This window comes from Pongo pygmaeus, chromosome X (assembly GCF_028885625.2).
Source record: "Pongo pygmaeus isolate AG05252 chromosome X, NHGRI_mPonPyg2-v2.0_pri, whole genome shotgun sequence".
Lineage (NCBI taxonomy): Eukaryota > Metazoa > Chordata > Mammalia > Primates > Hominidae > Pongo > Pongo pygmaeus.
Genome location: NC_072396.2, coordinates 7,749,707 through 7,764,045, shown reverse-complemented (window position 1 = coordinate 7,764,045; position 14,339 = coordinate 7,749,707).

Genomic DNA, 14,339 nt, shown 5'->3' with positions numbered 1-14,339 from the left:
TATAAAGGCAGCAAGAATAGGATAATGGAGAAACAGTGGGGAAACAGAGAATTCATCAAAGGAAAATGAATGATCTAATGAGATAAGAAGAGAAATTGGAATGTATAGTGTCTTAGACCCAACAAGGAAGACTGATCCACTACTGGGTATCTGCCCAAAGGAAAACAAATCATTTTATAAAAAAGACACCTGTGCATACATGTTTATTGCAACACTATTGACACTAGCAAAGTCATGGAATCAACCTAAGGGTCCATCAGTGGTGGCTTGATTAAAGAAAACATGGTACATATACATCATGGAATACTATGCAGCCATAAAAAAGAATGAATCACATTCTTTGCAGCAACATGAATGCAGATGGAGGTCATTATTCTAAGTGAATTAATGCAGAAACAGAAAGTCAAATATCATTTGTTCTCAGTTAGCAGTGGGAGCTAAACCATGGGTACACATGGACATAAAAATGGCAACAACTGACACTGGGGACCCCAAAAGGGGAACAAGGGCTGAAAATGATCTATTGGGTACTATGTTCACTATTTGGGTGATGGGTTCAATAGAAGTCTAAACCCCAGCACCACAAAATAACCCCATGTAACAAATCTTCATATGTACTACCTAAATCTAAAAAACTTCTTAAAAAGGGGGACATGGAAGAAAGAAGCATTGGTTAGCAGTGTCAAATAGCACTGAGCATTCCATTAGAATGAACATGAAAAGAGGTCACTCGAGTAGGCAACTATTTGGAAAGAAGAGCTCTAAATGGACAACTGTATGAGAGGGGATGTTCCATGGTTGAAGGGCGAGCTGGATAGGTAGAAGTAAAATCAATGGCATGCACTACTGTGTTATGATGTGGCAAAGGCTTGAATGCAACCAAGAATGCGATGAAGCATTAGTGTATCAGGGAAGGAGGGTCAAAGTAAATCTTCCTAAGAAGAGGGACACAGGGTGGGAGGGGATGGCGGAGAGGAAGGGGCTGATGTCACAAAAGAAAATTCCAGATGGAAAAAGTTCCTAAAGAGAGGACAGTGGATGAGTTCAAGAGTTTGAGAGCCCAGCACAACAGGTGAGACTTGCAAAAAAAGTCTGCTGAGACAGAAATAAATGGCCAGGGGCAGTGACTCATACCTGTAATCCTAACACTCTGGAAGGCCAAGGTGGGAGAATTACTTGAGCTCAAGGGTTCAAGACCAGCCTGGGCAACACAGTGAAACCTTGTCTCTACTGAAAGTCGGAAAAATTAGCTGGGTGTGGCGGTGCATGCCTGTAGTCCCAGCTACTTGGGCTACTGAAGTGGGAGCATTACTTGAGCACGGGAGGTTGAGGCTGCAGTGAGCTATGACTGCACCATTGCACTCCAGCCTGGGTGACAGAGTGAGACCTTGTCTCAAAAACAAACAAACAAACAAAACAACAAAGAAATAAAATAAAACATAATGACATGGATAATATTTGAGTTGACAGGTAGAAAACCTGAAAATGGGTTAGCTAAGGGAATTCCATGTTCTTAATCCAGTAAGAGTCCAGAGAGAGGGATGGTGTAAAGGACTAGAGACTCAAAAACAGTGAACACAGTATGAACAGCTGCCATGTGGAATAGAATACGACATGCATTATGGATGAAAAGACCATCTGAGGATGGGCTAAGGATGCTTGTGATGGCAACAGAGACCTGTCTGGAGTGGCCACTGCCATGATGCCGGCTGTGGCGGGGGAGGCGTGGCCAGGGCTGTTCACTCCATGGAGCCAGTGGGAGCTGGGAACAGGTGGGAGCCCCACCCCCTTCTGAGTTAGAGGGGTGAAGCCCCACCCTTACAGGCACAGATGCAGCCACCCAGCCATGGCTGCAGACCTGGGCATCCCTGTGCTCTTGGGGACTGGTGTACTAGTCCATTTTCATGCTGCTGATAAAGACATACCTGAGACTGGGTAATTTATACAGGAAAAAGGGTTTAATGGACTTATGGTTCCACGTGGTTGGGGAGGCCTCACAATTATAGCAGAAGGCAAGGAGGAGCAAGTCACGTCTTATGTGAATGGTAGCAGGCAAAGAGAGAGCTTGTTCAGGAAAACTTCCATTTTTAAAACCATCAGATCTTGTGAGACTCATTCACTATCAAGAGAACAGTACAGGGAAGACCTGCCCCCATAATTCAATTACTTCCCACTGGGTTCCTCCCATGACACGTGGGAATTGTGGGAGTTACTATTCAAGATAAGATTTGGGTGGTGACACAGGCAAACCATATCAGCTGGGAAGCCCCCCTCCCTCCACAGGCTCAGAAGTGCCTTCTCCAACTGCCTGGCCTCTCCCCACTCCCAGTATCCAGTCTGATTTCGCAGCAAAGTTGAGGTCAAGCCCAGATGCCGACACGATCCAGCTGGGTGTGTGTGCTTGAGGCAGCACTGACACACCAGCCTCCTGCTGCCTCGGCCCCCTCTGGGCTTTAGGCACTGATGAGCACAGGAGGGAGGCCAAGGAGTGGGGCTGAGGGCAGCTCTGTGTGGGCCTGCAGGTTCCCCTTGGCGTAAACAGTCTGGGTGCCATGGGCACTATGGATGACAGGTCGATGACAGCAGGAGGCAGACAGGCTTCTGGGTGGAAAGGGGTGGGTCCCTGGTGAGGCCTCACCTTCAAGCCAGGGGTGATCTGAGGCCAGGCTGTCAGTTCCACAGACCGCAGTGAGAACTAACGGTGCTTTTCCTTGGCCTGGCCATGGCCACCCAGGGACCAATCAGGAGGCACTTCCTCCCCTCTGAAGCCCATAAAAACCCCAGACTCAGCCAGATTCGGGCAGATGAAGGGACGACCTGCCTGTGGATAGGAGCTACCCATTCCGGGTTTCCTCTCCACTGAGGGCTGCACAGATGTCAGGATGACTTGCCTGTGGATAGGGGCTACCCACTCCAGGTCTCTTCTCCACTGAGGGCTGCACAGACATTGGGATGACCTGCCTGTGGAGGGGAGCTACCCACTGCAGGTCTCCTCTCCACTGAGGGCTGCGTAGACATTTAGATGACCTGCCTATGGAAAGGAGCTACCCATTTTGGGTCTCCTGAGAACTGTTCTGCGACTCAATGAAGCTCCTCTCTGCCTTGCTCACCCTCCAGTTGTCTGTGTACCTCATTCTTCCTGGAGATGAGACAAAAACTTGAGATCCACTGAATAACAGCACTAAAAGAGCTGTAACACAAACAGGGCTGAAACACGCACCTCCACTCACAATGGTGCAGATGATAAGAAGAAGAGAAGAGCTGCTTCCCTTTTGGGAGCCCAGACCTAGGAGCTCTCAGAGCCAGGGCTGTGACACCCTCTTTGGGATTCTGCAGTTCCTGGCATCTCCAAGCTTCAGGACACCACCACGTTCCCCTCGTCCAGATGGGAGTGCCCACAGCAGAAGTTGCGTGCAGTACATCTGGTCCAGCCACAGCCTGGCATGGAGCTGGCACCTGTGTTGGCACCTGGAGCTGCCTGACCCACTGCAGCAGCCAGCATGCCTGGCTGCATGCAGTGGCTGGACCCCATGCTCGCTCACCTACACACCCCTTGCCACTCCGCACCTGGCTTGCACTTGGCAAATATGAGATCTGGGCTGGTAGTGCAAGCCAAGCACAACCTGCCAGGCGAAGTGGGTGAAATGAGACCAGCAGGTGCAAGAAACACCCAGGCAGAAGGCGTCACTGGCCACAGAGGTTTCTGGCTGGTGAAGCAACACTCCAAGGATTCCATGACACTTGAATAGGTGGATGACCAATGAATATTGAAAAATGAGTGTTAGGCATACATTATAGATACTGCAAACACTTTTATATAATGTGTGTGTATTCATTATATTACAGTATGACCCTCCAAAGTGACAAGTGTCCACATGTCCATATTACAGAAGAGAAACTGAGCAAAAAATCGCAAAACTGGCAGCCATGGAATTTTTAACTTTTTTCATGTATATTTTTAGAAACAGGGTCTTGCTTTGTCACTCAGGCTGTAGTGCAGCGGTGCAATCCTAGCTCACTGCAGGCTTGAACTCCTGGCCTCCAGTAATCCTCCCACCTTGGCCTCCCAAAGTGCTAGATTACAGGTATGTGCCACTGCATTCAGCCCAGACATGGAGTTTTAAATGTAGGTTTGTCAAGCTTCAAGGACTATGTTCTCTGCCTCACTGTGAGACCAGAGAGTGGGGGAGATCTTGCCCAGGGAAGGAAGACTTGGAGAAGTATGAGGGTAAGAATGTGAGTGAGGCTTTGGCCCCTGGTACTCACAGGAGTGAGTTCTGCTCTGACCTTTTAGTCTTCTTCTTTCACTCAACTCATTCAAATCTACTCCTGGTCCAGTTATAGTCTACTGAGCAATTTTCCTTGGTCACTTAATACTGTTCCTTACATTATTGTTGTAATTGTGGTCATCATTATTGTTCCCTCATATGCACAGCTTTCTCTTCTTTTTCCCTCTAGATCCGCCCTCTCTTCAGGAATATCCAATAGCAGTCATCAATTGAATTAACTGAAATCCTGGCTTGGGATCCACTTACATTTTAATGGACTGTCAGTCCAATGGCTGTTGCAGGACAGCTGAGAACCTTATATTATAAATAAACCAACTAACACATAAAATACATCAGGTACAGAATTCACATTTCCTTCAGTATAACATATAACTTAACTCTTCCACATGAATCTCTGATTTGTCACACAATATAGAGGCTGAGGGTGTGGCATCTGAGTCACACTGAAGAATGTGCCTTTCCTAGCCTCATTTTCCACATTTTAAAATGTAGCTAAAATACCTAATAATGCCCTTTGAGAAATAACAGAGTCAATATCCATAAAGTTTTTAGGATATGGTCTGGTACCTAGTAAACAGTCAGTGCATATTAGCTAATTTTTGTGTAAAGTGAGACGGTTGTTGTTTTTCTTGTGAAATCAGATACCCTCTTGAGGAAACCCAAGTTGGGCAAGAAGTGCACATTTTTATGAGACATCATGGAAACGTCAGGAAATCCAGAGAAAGGAAACCAGAAACAACTCAGCACCCAAGGAACTAGAAATGAAGCCGTATCTTTGCAGAATCACAATGTTTTGGTTTGCACTCTCCCAGACATGTGACTGACTCCATTTCTGAAGTTCCCAAATTCAAACTGCTGGCAAGAAATTGGACTGGCCCAGCTCCTGCATTCACAGCAAACCCCACAGGCCATAAACATCTTAGCAGCCTGTACATGTATCCATTATCTAATCCTATTCCAAGCTTCTCTTCACCTCATTCAGAAGTGAACATAGCTTCTGAATAGGGGCTTTGACAGGGGTCATTCTAGAAAAGTTCTAGGTAGAGTCATTACCTTGAAATACATCTAGTGCAAGCTGCCAAGCACAAAATTTATAGCACCTCCACTTTCTGTTCTGCCATCATTTATTTGATGGTAGAGCATTTTATACAGCGCCTCAGAGTAAATAAGGAGGAAGGAGGAACAGCCGTCTTTCCTCTGAGATATATTGGTTGGTATAGATGTCATATCTCAAGACAGCTACCAGTTTATTGCATCTGCTACTCCTCCAATTCATTTATAGTCCTAATGTGACTTACATTTGCCTTGTGACATGATGCTGGAGGCGCTTCAAAGACAGTCTGTGCAAAGGAAGGAGGCAGGAAGAAGGGAGAAACAGGGCTGAGCCCCTCTGCAGAAGGGTCCTATCATCCTTATTCACCCAGAAAGAGACATGAGCCCTTTGCAAAAAGGATGCTTTCAGTTCTGGAAGGGAAACTCCACACATATTCATTACTTTCCCTCTTTGAATTACAGGAGCATAAATTGGAGAAACATAAGGAAGCATTTCTGCAGTTTTATGGAACATTGTACGAAGTTAAATATTTTTTCCCTTCCAGTAAAATAGTTTTGGGTATCCCTTGTCTGGGCAGTGATATCTTGAGTGACTCATTTTAATTACAAACAACTTACTTTTTTTTTTTTTTTTTTTTTTTTGAGACAGGGTCTCACTCTGTTGCCCAAGCTGGAGTGCAGTGGCACTATCATGGCTTACTGCAGCCTCAAACTCCTAGGCTCAACTGATCCTTCTTCCTCAGCCTCCCAAGTAGTTGGAATTACAGGTATGCACCACCAAGACCAGCTATATAATTTGTTTTATTTTTTGTAGAGACAAGGTCTTGCTGTGTTGCTGGTCTCAAACTCCTGGGCTCAAGCGATCCTTCCACCTTGGCCTCCAAAAGTGCTGGGATTACAGGGGTGAGCCACTATGCCTTTTATGTATGTCACCTTTCACCCAGCTGATCCATATGGGTTCTGTAGGCACCAGAGGTGCAACAAAGAAACAGCTCCAATGTTTAATTTCTGAGAAACATTTTAGCCCCCTTCTTAAAACCTTACAATGCTAGTCTCTTGAATCATAGCTCTCATTTTCAGCCCTCATAATTAACACATACAAAGGCATACTCACATACACAGACACATAAACACACACAAATTCAGACACACGCACAGACATAGGCACAAGAACATTAAAGAAACTGCAATTGCTAAACTGTAGAGTAATATTTCACCCTGTCTTCCTTGTCTCCCCTACCACCTTCTGCCTAGAATTTCTTCCCTCCTTTACCCACCCACTAAACACTAATACCCTCAAGTATCATAGGTTTTTCTCAGTTGTTAATTGAGAAAACTGTCACTCCCTCATGGATACAATATAAGAATAAAATGATGTAATGTAAGCAAGACTGATGACATATAGAATGTAAGTAAGCCATTACAATAGATATTGGCTTAACACTGGCAGCCTTTACTACCTGCAGTGTTAAGCCAACATCTATTCTGCATTTCTTTCACAATTATAGAATTTTTTTATTTGAGCATGTAGCTAGTCTGCTAAAGACTACATTTCCCAGCCTCCTCTGTGGCTTGGTCATGTGACTACATTTTAGCCAATGAGATATTTTATTTTGTATGTCTTATTTTATTTTTTAGAAACAGAGTTTCGCTCTGTTGCCTAACACTCAGTGCAGTGGTGTGATTATAGGTCACCAAAGCCTCAAACTCCTATGCTCAAGTGATCCTCCCACCTCAGGCTCCTGAGTAGCTAGGACCATGGGCACGTGCCACCAACCCAGCTAACTTTTGAATATTTTTGTAGGGACAGAGTCTTACTACGTTGCCCATGCTGGTAACCAATAAGATGTTTTAAAAAGTTGAAATAACCTCATTTCCCAATGAGGACTTCCCTGAAAGAGTGGAACAGAATTGGTCACATGGAGCAAGAACACTGGCGAGGTCATGGTGATGTTTTAGGTCAGAATAGGGCTAGGGTGAGGTAGGACATTGTTCAGCAAATATTTGCCTCTGTTTCTGGGGTAGGCAGAATTTTCACCATCATGACTTTCACTTCCTGGTGCTGCTCCTGTGGTTATAAGTAGGTTACATAGCAAAAGGGATTTTGCAGATATAATTAAGGTTACTAATCAGTTGAATGTATCTTCCAAGTTATAATAACTTAAGTTGAATAACTTCAGCTGAATTAGTTGAACTTATCTTCTGACTGAATAAGATTACTCAAGCTCACTTAATAAGCTTCCTACTCAACTGGAGATTACCCTGGATTACCTGGTGGATTCAGTGTAATAACATGAGCTCTTAGAAGTAAGAAAAAGACAGAGGATAATATCAGAGAGATCTGAAGTGTGAGAAGGACTTGATCTTCCATTGCTGTTTTAAAGATGGAAGAACCTGGTTGGGTGTGGTGGCTAATGCTTGTAATCCCAGCACTTTGGGAGGCTGAGGATTGCTCGAGCCCAGGAGTTTGAGACCAGCCTGGGCAACATGGAGAAACCCCATTTCTACAAAAAATGCAAAAGAAAAAAAAATCAGCCTGGTGTGGTGGTGAACACCTGTAGTCCCAGCTATTCGGGAGGCTGAGATGGGAGGATCACCTGAGCCTGGGGAGGACAAGGCTGCAGTGAGCCGTGGTCACACCACTGGACTCCAGCCTGGGTGACAGAGTGAGATCCTGTCCCAACATAAAAAAAAAGTAAAATAAAATAAAGATGGAGGAACCCATGTGGACAGCATGAGAAGTAAAATAATTCTGCCAATAATCATTGATCTTGGCAGACAACCTTCAGCTCCAGGTGAGATCAGAAGTCCTAGATGATACATAAATTTCATTCTGGTAAGAACTGGAGCAGAGATCCCAGTTAAGCTCCTCTGCATTTCTGGCTTACGGAACTGAGATAATAAATGGGTATTGTTTTAGACTGCTAAGTTTGTGGCAATTCATTACACAGCAATAAAAATCTAAGTAGTACAGTCTCCCTCAAGCTCCATGAGAGTATACTTCACTGACACATGGTCTGACCAAATAAATGTAGACAGAAATGACACTTACAGGCTTAAATCTGAAAAGGAGCTTATGTTTCTTCTTGTCCTCTGGGTGCTCTGTCCTCTGCCTCCAAGCTTGGCCCTGAACGTAACACAGGGAGTAAAGCCACAATAGATGACTCCCAGAAAAAAATGAGCATGAGAAGAAATATGTATTTTTATGCATTGAGTTAGAGGCTAGCTTATTATATAGCATTATTGTGGAAATAGCTGACTGACACATGGACATGTTCAAGCCAAAGCCTGTGGGACCTCAGCCAGAGTTGATATACTCCTTTGAAGGTCTATGCCTGTGGTCCTCCTGCCCACAGTATTCAACAGAAGAAAGCACTAGCATCAAAGAGGTTAAGACCAAAGACCACCAATAACTGCCTCCAAATCAAGAAATGACAATAGAATGAAAATAAACCCATGCAAGTAAAGGTTAGTTCTGAAACACATCCATTGAACTCCATATATTCAGAAATACTTTTAAAACTAAATACTAATTTGTGTAAATGCTTACATAAATTAATTACATGACATATGACTAAGAAATTTGACTACATTTTGAGTCACCAAAATGATCAAGTTCTTTCATTTAAGAATCTATATAGAGTTGAATTCCTCTGTGACATGTCTGGTGGTTCAGTAAGTCAATAACAACCAGTTATTTAATTCATGATGCCAGCCTCAATAAGTTAGCTCACATTCATTCTACTTCACCTTGGAAAATTTACACCTTCTTCAGAACATCAAGCCTTGTGAAAACTGTTTGCAAAATGCCAAACAGCTCAGACAATAAGGGAATAATTAACCAATCAATTTGAATGACACATAAGAGCAAACACACACAAATTATCTTGTCCTTTTTAAGGCTTTACTTATAAAGCTAAAGTTTATTTATCATTGACAAACCACCAAGTATCTGATGTCTTGGATAATTGAAAGCTATATTATATATCTTTTGGAATATGTAATTTTAATTAGGCCAAGGCCCTATTCCTGTGATTATCCTCATAGATGGGTTAAAGTTATTTTAAGCCTGTATTATCTGCAAAAAAAAAAAAAATAAGATTCTGCCTTGTGGCTCCAGTATATTTATTCCTAGAACTAGCTATGTCTGCATTTTCATTTTTTTATTGCTAAAAATCTACCTTTCCAAATATACCAATGTATCACTTGGGGTCTAGAACCTGTGGAAAGCCTGGAATTTGCTAACACAGGAAATCCTATGAGCTATTTTGTTTATTTCAGGGTAGCCTAAAGAAAGATAAGACATCATCCTCCAAAAAAGAAGTGGATACAAATGTTGATGACATCAAAACAGTCACTTATAGAGTGAGATTTTTAGGTCAATGAAACATTACACAAATGTATTGGATATATACATTTAGACCATGATGATTCTTATGGAATAATTTCTTGTAAGGTAGTCATTTTTATGCAGGCAATTCAGACTACATTGAATGGCAGCTGAGCTCAGTAATGGTGTCTAGAGTGATTTGCACCTCAGATAAGAGAGAGTCCAAAAATACATGCTTCTTTGAAAGGTCATGTTAGCTACTCAATTTTTAAATAATTTTATTTAGATTGCTTTGCAAAAGTCATTGCATCTTAGGTAAGAGACATAAAGAGTTTCTGATAAATGCCCATGTAGAAATGGGGACAAGAGAGTTACAGGAGCTAGTGAGAATGGGAATGAATACAGGGGATTAATTTCCATTCAAAGGGACAAATTTAACTATGAATAGTGGGGCGAATTCTCAGCCAAGTTTAAACTATAAAGCCAAACTGGAGGAGATAAGTAAAGTTTGGATTGAAAGTTTGAGAATAAGGTTAATTATTCAGAGCCAGGTTGAGAAAGAGCACCCAAGAAAGAGTGGCCAGAAATCTGTGCACTTGAGGCTGTCAGTTAGAGCTGGGATAAGCTGGTGTATTAGTCTGTTTTCATGCTGCTGATAAAGACATACCCTGAGACTGGAAAGAAAGAGGTTTAATGGACTTATAGTTCCACATGGCTGGGGAGGCCTCACAATCATGGCAGAAGGCAGGGAGAAGCAAGTCACGTCTTACATGGATGGCGGCAGGCAAAAAGAGAGAGTTTGCGCAGAGAAACTCCCGTTTTTAAAAACATCAGATCTCACGAGACTTATTCACTATCACGAAAACAGCACGGGAAAAACATACCTCCATGATTCAATTATCTCCCACCAGTTTCCTCCCATGACACATGGGAATTGTGGGAGTTACAATGCAAGATGAGATTTGGGTGGGGACACAGCCAACCCATATAATTCCACCTCTGGCCCCTCCAAATCTCATGTCCTTACATTTCAAATCCAATCATGACCTCCCAACAGTCCCCCAAAGTCTCTACTCATTTCAGCATTACCTCAAAAGTCCACAGTCCAAAGTATCACTGAGACAAGGCAAGTCCTTTCCACCTATGAGCCTGTAAAATCAAAAGCAAGTTAGTTACTTTCTAGATACAATGGGGTGCAGGTATTGGGTAAATACAGCCATTCCAAATGGGAGAAATTGACCAAAACAAAGGGGCCAAAGGCTCCATGCAAGTCCAAAATCCAGTGGGGCAGTCAAATCCTAAAGCTCCAAAATGATCTCCTTTGACTCTATGTTTCACATCCAGGTCATGCTGATGCAAGTGGTAGGTTCCCATAGTCTTGGGAAGCTCTGCACCTGTGGCTTTGCAGGGTACAGCCTCTCTCCCAGCTGCTTTCACAGGCTGGCATTGTCTGCGGCTTTTCCAGGTGCATGGTACAAGCTGTCAGTGGATCTACCATTCTGCGGTCTGGAGGACAGTGGCCCTCTTTTCACAGCTCCACTAGGCAGTGTTTCAGTAGGGACTCTGTGTGGGGGCTCTGACCCCATGTTTGCCTTCCACACTGCCCTAGAAGAGGTTCTCCATGAGGGCCCCACTTCTACAGCAAACTTCTGCCTGGGCATCCATGAGTTTCCATACATCTTCTGAGATTTAGGCAGATGTTCCCAAACCTCAATTCTTGACTTCTGTGCCCTTGCAGGCTCAATACCATGTGGAAGCTACCAAGGCTTGGGGCTTCCACCCTCTGAAACCATGGCCAGAGCTCTATGTTAGGCCTTTTCAGCCATGGCTGGAGCAGCTGGGACACAGGGCACCAAGTCCCTAGGCTGCACACCACATGGGAACCCTGGGCTTGGCCCATGAAATCACTATTTCCTCCTAGGCTTTCAGGCCTTGTGATGGGAGGGGTTGCCGTGAAGACCTCTGACATGCCCTGGAGATATTTTTCCCATTGTCTTGGGGATTAACAATCGAATCCTCGTTACTTATGCAAATTTCTGCAGCTGGCTTGAATTTCTCCTCAGAAAATGGGATTTTCTTTTCTATCACATTGTCAGGCTGCAAATTTTCTGAACATTTACACTCTGCTTCCCTTATAAAATGGAATGCCTTTAACAGCACCCAAGTCACATCTTGAATGCTTTGCTGCTTAGAAATTTCTTCTGCCAGATATCCTAAATCATCTCTCTCTAATTCAAAGTTCCGCAAATCTCCAGGGCAGGGGAAAAATGCCACCAGTCTCTTTGCTAAAACATCACAAGAGTCACCTTTGCTCCTGTTCCCAACTAGTTCCTCTTCTCCATCTGAGACCACCTCAGCCTGGATTTCATTGTCTATGCCATTATCAGCATTTTGGTCAAAGTCATTCAACAAGTCTCTAGGGAGTTCCATACTCTCCCATATTTTCCTGTCTTCTTCCAACCCCTCTAAACTGTTGCAACCTCTGCCTGTTACCCAGTTCCAAAGTTGCTTCCACATTTTTGGATTTCTTTTTAGCAGCACCCCACTCTACTGGTACCAATTTATTGTATTAGTTTGTTTTCATGCTGCTGATAAAGACATACCTGAGACTGGGCAATTTACAAAAGGAAGATGTTTATTGGACTTACAGTTCCACGTGGCTGGGAAGGCCTCACAATCATGTTGGAAGATGAAAGGCAAGGAGGAGCAAGTTACATCTTACATGGATGGTGGAAGGCAGAGAGAGAGAGAGCTTATGCAGGGAAACTCCCATTTTTAAAACCATCAGATCTCATGAGACTTATTCACTATTATGAGAACAGCATGGGAAATACCTCTCCCCATGATTCAATTACCTCCCACCAGGTTTCTCCCAGGACACGTGGGAATTGTGGGAGTTACAATTCAAGATGAGATTTCGGTGGGGACACAGCTATGAGCTGGATAGGATAGAGTTGGCCAGAGATTCTGAGCAAAGGAAGGATTTGGAGCAGCGGATGGCTATAGTACACAAGTCCAGGGAGCACTGTTCATATTGCATTAAACGGTGGGCCCCATAGTGGAGTACTGTTCACATACGCAAAGTGAAATAGGCTCATTGGACTTGGGGTGGCATTCTGTTGGGGTTCAGGTTCAAGTCAGATACGAAATGCACATTCTGGATAGAAGAGTACGCTCTATATCTTAGAACCAAGGAAAAGCTGAATGAGTCCACCCAGGTGGCCAGCTTACAGTTCAAGTGTCACCACTCAGTGTGTATGCTTATTATGAGTTAAAACCTTATTTTTTATGTATGTAAGAGTTAATACTACTTTTAGAGCAATTTTACCTTCATAGCAAAACTGTGTGAAAGGTATAGACATTTCCTCTATATCCCTTCCCCAACTCATGCACAGCCTCCCCCATCATCAACTTCATTCACCAGAGCAGTGTATTTGTTACAACTGATGAACCTACATCGACACATCATCATCACCACCATCTACATTAGGGTTCACTCTGGGTGTTGTACATTCTATGGGTTTGGACAAATGTATAATGACATGGATCCACCATTATATAATGTCACACAGGGTAGGTTCACTGTGTTCTACCCTAAAAATCTTCTGTGCTCCACCTATTCACCCCTCCTTCTTCCCCCTGGCAACCACTGATTTGTTTTTTACTGTTCTCATAGTTTTCCCTTTTCCAGAATGTCCCATAGTTGAAATCATACAGTATGAGCCTTTTGAGACTGGCTTCTTTCACTTAGTGATATGCATTTAAGTTTCCTCCATGCCTTCTTGTGGCCTGACAGTTCATTTCTTTTAGGTGCTGAATAATACTCAGTTGTCTGGATGTACCACTCATCTACTCATCCACTCATTTACTGAAGGACATCTTCATTGCTTCCAATTCACAATCGTGAATAAGGTTGCTATAAACATCCGTGGCCACGTTTTTGCATGGAAATAAGTCTTCAACTCCTTTGGGACAACTCCGTTTTTAAGTTGCCTTTACAACCTTGGGCAGAGGAGGAAAAATGGACAGTGAGTGCTGGTCTGGACTAAATGTTGCAGAGATTGAGGGGGACATAACATTCACTGTGCCCAGAGAAGACGACAGATTCCTGCTAAGGTGTCAGGCACCATGCTGTGCACTTTGGATACAAACATGAATAGAAATTGGTCCCTTTCTGAATGAGTTGGCAGTTTAAAACACATCTAGTTGAAATCATCTGTTACAAAAGATATAACAGCAGCAGTGATGGGTTCCAAGGTGGAAGTGAGTTTTATAGAGAGGAGATGATGGAGTTGAGACCTCTAAGATAAACTGTGGTTCATAATTTTGGGACTGTAACTAAGGTATGTAGAGAAGGGAGCATTCAAAGCAGGAAGAGTAGCTGGAATACAGACATGGGAATTTGTCCAACAAGACGAACTAAAGAAAGCGCCATCAACACTCCAGGAATCCATCCTAAAGATGGCATAGAAATTGGACAATTTTGCAATGATGACACTCTAGAGAGTCCATTTTGAATAACTGATGGCAAAAGAAATTTACTTTTTAAAATTAATTAATTAATTTTTTTAGAGACAGGGTCTTAATTTGTTGCCCAGGCTGGAGTTCAGTGGCACAATCTCAGCTCACTGCAACCTCAACCTCCCGGACTCAAGTGATCCTCCTGC